The sequence below is a fragment of the Syngnathus scovelli genome, chromosome 13, assembly GCF_024217435.2.
Source record: "Syngnathus scovelli strain Florida chromosome 13, RoL_Ssco_1.2, whole genome shotgun sequence".
Lineage (NCBI taxonomy): Eukaryota > Metazoa > Chordata > Actinopteri > Syngnathiformes > Syngnathidae > Syngnathus > Syngnathus scovelli.
In genome coordinates this window covers 9,054,368-9,060,459 of record NC_090859.1, presented here as the reverse complement: position 1 = coordinate 9,060,459, position 6,092 = coordinate 9,054,368, and positions in this window count along the sequence as shown.

The window sequence follows — 6,092 nt, the reverse complement described above, 5'->3', positions numbered from 1 at the left end:
TTGCAAACCTAACTGCAATAATTTTAGAACATACACAAGTTACAAGTCAGCATTTTATTATTTACTGTGCATGGTATTAATGTTTTGTATCAAATTAATTTCACTGTAGTATTTTATCTAAAGTATTAATTTATTTCATATCATGTTATTTGATACACTATTTCAAACAAATATGCATTATTACATTTGTACTAAACTTCATTGCAAATGTGTAATTTAGGATAGACCTCTTTGGATTGTGCAGGTATACCTAATAAAGTGGTAGGTGAGGCATAATAGCAAAAAAATGCTGGACACCACAGTTGAGAACCACTTTAACAAAATCATGACCCCTTGTGGACGCTATCAAAAGTGAAGCTTGCTCAAAATAAATTGAGATGTAAACGGCAACACTTTAGTCAACAATCATTTGCAGTTACTTGGGAGGTAGTAAGTCTATAAAGATGTAAAATGTCAGTAAGCCAAAGTACCCACAGAGATTTCAAGGGTTAGGGTTACAGGGAGACCATAGAAAGCCCTATCGGATTCGAACCTTCAACCTCACAACTGTGAGTCGGATGCACAAACCACTAGCCCTTCAGAGTAAACGAACACTGTAGATAAAATATATGCATGACATAGAAATAGCTATTTTTCATTGCTCCTCAGGCTTGAGGAATGGGTACCAGCAAGGCACCAATTAGCAGTGATGATATTTCCGTGTGCCTGTGTGGGAAGCGACTGCCCACAAATGGGCCCAGTGCCATTTTGTTGAGTAACAAAAACAACATTAGATTTGCAGCCAGTAGGTGGGGGCAGCACACAAATCATAAGCTGAAAGATAGCGCAAAATGTTGTGTATTAATCTAATACAATACAAGCACACTTCAGTGGGTGTCAACGCATTATATCATCATCAGTACAGAACGTGGCAAGACAGAGCAGTTTCATGTCGGGGGGAAAACAAATCACAATAAAGCCCTCGAAGAACTTGAATAATAATGTTACATAATGTTATGTTATTTGATTAAATATGTGCTGCTATACACAAAAGAAAATAATTAAAAAACAACATTTAGTTTGAGGCTTATATAAATAAGAAAAATAAGAATATTTAGTTTGAGTTTTCGTTCGTTTCATGTATATTGCAGAGTTTTCAAATGTTTTTATTATTTTAATTATTCTACTTTTGTTGTGCAAATTCTACTTTTATTTTGTTTTAGTTATATTTAAAAAAAGGGAGAGCCAGGTCAAATAGTAATTTTAAAGACATTTTCATCACCTATTTATTCATCCAAGAGCCAGTTTCAAGGCCTTGAACCAAAGGCTGCTGTTTTGGTTAGCAAACATTGTGGAGTCAGATGCTACTGGAACAAGCTTGTAGTCTACATATGCATTTTCATGGTCATTTGTACTACACACAAAATGCCACGCTTTAATTTATCCAAGAGAATGCCTCGGTAGGTGCTGCTGTTTTGATTAGCAATGGCTCACTCTGCATTGTGAAGTGACAACAACACGTCTGAGTCAAGTGGAACTAGTTAGTTGTTGTTTAAAAACCCCATGCCACAAACTTATAGTGAGGTAACATGGATGGGGGACTAGTTTGCAAGTAACCTGAACGCATACAACATAGTGGAGCACCCTCATGTCCAATATGAACACAGCATTCCTCACATGAGCTTCATATCCACACTTTGTCTGCTCCTTGGAGGCTGCAGGTCCATCGCTTTTGACACCCGGCAGCCCGACAGTCTCCCCTCCCGCTGAGTTAGTGCACCACAGCGGCGATGCCTTGCCTTGCTTGCCTGCGCCGAGCACCCGTTGAGTAGGTGGGTCTGCTGCGAGGCAGTGGGAGAGGTGGCAAAGGGGCAGATGGAACACAGAGGGAAGTTCAACCGGCAAACACGTGGTGAGGAGGGAGGGTGGAAGGATGGGGGAGTTCAAACTCTCAGGGTGGGGGTGAAAGTGATATCAGGTGCAGGGAGGACTACAGGAAGGGAGCATGGGAGGAAGGATACAGGGTGGGAGAAGTATACTCATGACCTTCAACTGGCGAGAAAGAAAATCTTATAGGTGTCTTCTACACATTCATCTATGAGCTGATTTTTTTTAACCTTTCCTCCATTATTTGCAGAAAAACTCACCAATTCACTATTTTTGGTAATGTGGCATAAAAGTTGGAAATTTTTTTTTTTTTAAATAGACACCAGCCAATCGCAGGCCATATTTAATGTATGCATTTATAAATGATATTGCTTATTAAATAGGCTTGTTAAAAAATTGGAAAGAAGACTTTTAAATATGAATAAAAACCAAATGCAGATGAAAAGAAAAGCTATCAAGCAGTGAATCTTGTAAACACCAACCCTCATTTTGTCCTATCGGTTCATCCGTGTTGCTCTTGTTATCATTGCACGTGCACGCAATGGGTATAATTATGAGTGTATAATTGTGTTTCCATGCACCTGTGTGTACACACACTCATGTGTGTGTGTATATGTGTTACAAATGGTAATTATACAGCAGTGGGTCAGTGGTGGAGGATAGTAAATTAAATGGAGAATGACAGAAAGCTCAAAGTGGTCATCGGGGTGGGATGCACACTCAGAATAAAGACTGTGTGTTTGTGTGTGTGTGTGGGGGAGTGTGTGTCCAATCCACACATGTTTACAGCCAGTATGAAGCGGTGGGGAGAGAAATGTGTCCCGCCATAGAGGTCATGAAAAAAAAAAATCTACTCTGGTAGCTGCGGCCACACACTTTTCAGCTATTAAAAAAGAAAAAAAAAGAAAAAAAGAAAAAACACTTGCAGCAAAAGCCACAATGAAATACGAATCTTGCCATAGAAAAAAAAAGTTTGCACATTTTATGAGGTGGCCCTGCCTTGTGGAAGTGCAGCCATGATATATTTTTATGATAATATATGTTTTCCAAAATATGGTTTTATACTGTCACATTAAATGTTTTTGATACATTTATTTATGATTAATTTCGCTCACTGAATTTTGTAGTTGCTCCTCGACAAGTCAATGGGCGGTATGTATTTTGTATCTGTATTTTTTTTATGTAATTCTTAAAGGGAACTTTAAAGTTTGGGGGCTGAAACTGAGTTCATAAAATCGGCGTACCTCCTCCTCCTCTTTCCTCGAGTCATTTTTCATTTTGGGCCAGTTCTGCGCCGAGTCGGTACCGCCTGCGTGGCCGGGTCCGATTTGTTGCCCTCAAAACCTGCAATTGTATTCAAGGCCAAATTTAGGGGTGGGAATGCAAGGGTGGGCTGTCTATGTGTCACACAACAAAGCTGCAGCTCAAGGGTGGAGCCCTCTCCCTTACATCCTCCCACCTAACCGCCTGGCATGGCCAACTTGTTTGTGCGTGTGTGTGAAGCGAGGTCCAAAAGCCTCCCCACCCTCCTCTCAATTCTGGTGAAGCCAGAGATTACACCCTCCCTCTCTCTCCTCCCCCCTCTGGCTGCTTCATTTGGAGACTTTCTCAGAGTTTGGCCTCCCGTCTATAACACTGACCTTCACTGGCTTGCTGTCTCTCCTTTTCCCCTTTTTTATCTGTCTCGCTTGTCCAACAACAGCCTTTCTTCGTCCTCATCCCACTCATTTGGAGCGCTGCCAATGAGCGATGTTGGGAGAAATGCCCTCATGGTATAACTTGGTGCTTTTTCGTCATTGGCCAGCTTTTAGGCATTGTTTAGTTAGTTGTTGGACGCTCTACATGTCAGTGATTATATACAGAAAGGGACCTAGACCTTTAAACTTATTTCACCCTTTTTTTTTGTGGGAAATGCAAATTGAATATTTTCAACGTTTTTTTTTTTTTGTAGAAAATTTAGTTCTGGTATTTTTGTAGACCGGTGCAAGTAGAAAGGGGCGTTTGTGATGTTGTGGGCGTGAGCATAAAAATCACTCTTTTTTTTTTTTTTAAACGGGTTTCATACTATGGTAGTCAGTCTAAAAGATTTATCGGGTCATTATATTTACTATAGCACCTGACAAGTTCATTTATGATTATACTGTCCTACTAATGTGCTTTTCAGTGTACGTGTCAGTCATCATATTCTGGGACAAGACCTACTCTCGAGACCTGTTAACCCATTTACAGTAGCGCACAACATAACTACTTTCAAACCACAATAACTATTAACTTGACCCAAAACTGCGTGACTTGACAAACCCAAAAATGAGCCCAAGTCTGTCAGAATGTCGTCTGAGTCTCCTTCACAAGTGGGAATAAACACTAACACGGAAGCCTTTTGATGGAACGTGATTTGTAGAAAGTTATAAGCTGTTTTGGTGGAAGTCCCCTTTTATTACACACTAGAGAAAAACGAGTGGCCTTTAATGTCGGGAGATGATTATGGTCTATGTGCCAGGACATCCCGATGATGTGGCTGGCGAAAGCCACGCTGAGTCACATGGTCCCCCCGTAGTACGCGTATGCAGGCCACTAACACGCACGCATATGGCTGCAGCATAGACAGGAAAAGAAAAAAACATTTAGGATATTTTCATGTGTCGTATGCATTTTAATTTGGGTTAATTTTAGCAGGGCCCAAAAAAATCACTTTGAATAATAATGTCCACTATGATGGAAAAAAAACTCAAAGGGTGACGCAATAATTTGGTAAAATTTGATAAATTTTTTTGCCGATTAATTTTAACATTTTTCATTATTTTTCACCTTGTCTTCATGTATTTTTTTATTTTATTTCTGGTTCTATGGTTGTCATCACTCTGTTCCTCATTTTCTGAAGGGAAATGAAAGTTATAGCGCAGAAGTAAAAAAAAAAATTATACCTCACGACAGAAGCTTATCAGTGACAACAAAGAGGAAAAGTGTGACGATAGCCATAGACATAAAATAACAAAATGACGATGGCCCTTTAATATTACTCACACACAAACACACACACTGCCATCAGAATGTTTTGTGCGTGCTCTTACGGCCTCACCACCTAAGTGATGATAGGCCTCAAATATGCAGCGACAGCAGCTCCACCTGTGACTCACCTACCTGCATGTGTGTTTCTCACACACTCACATGCACGCACACACATACACAGGTCACTGATCCCATTGAGGGCAAGGTAGCAAGGTGCAAGACGTCACCCGCGTGCTTTAATTTTCACCTCCCCCACGATGACCCCATGCAACGGCTGACACCGGTGGACCCTTGCGACACCCCCTCATCCTTCACATTGTCCTTCCTCCAAAATGCTTTGTTGTTTTACATTTCCAAGAGGATGAAAACTGCGATGGACAGAATTGCACTGTAAATACATTCTATATATTTTAGAAATAATAATAACAGAAACATGCTATCATCTTTTCATTTTCAAAATTCATCTCCAAACTCATCAATTTGAGAACATGTTTAGATGCTGCTGTTTTTGTTTGCAACAGTACAAAAGTGCTCTGCAGTAAATGCTTTAATGTCTGTGAATGAAGAATAATGTTTTATTTATTCATTGTTTTCCTTTGGGGAAAAAGGAGCTGCACTACATCACTGTTGCTAATGTTTTGCCGTATGCATGTTGCTAAATGAGGCAGAAAATCCAAAGTGTCAATCAAAATTTTGGGAAGCTCTTGGGTGTGCGTCCGTGTGTGTGTGTGTGTGTGTGAGAGAGAAAGTGTTTACTAGCTTGTGTATTTTAGCCCGGAGGGAGCCCAAGCACAGCATGGTGGCGGCCACCACACGTAAGCTTTAATTGGCCTTCTCACGTTGCATGAGCTTCATTACTTGCACGCCCCTCAACACCTTCCCTCACATACAGCCGCCATTTGCAATGCATAATGTGGAGTGGATGGGACAAATGCTTAAACTGTTTTGATTGGCTTCACTTTTTGGATGGAAGATAATGGATGTGGCGGTCATACAGTTGCGCTCTTATTTTAATGAGTTTATTTATAGAAACACTAATGGTAACTTATGAGAATAAAGAGATTTTTTTTCTGAAAGAAAAAGTTGAATTGGCAAATCATCATAGAGTTTTTCAAGAGGAAAAGTCAGATCTTGACATGCATTTTTCCCCAGGAATGAAAAAAGGATGTTTTCAGGAATAAAAGTTAATTTACAGGAGTTTTCTTTCCCTCATTCTT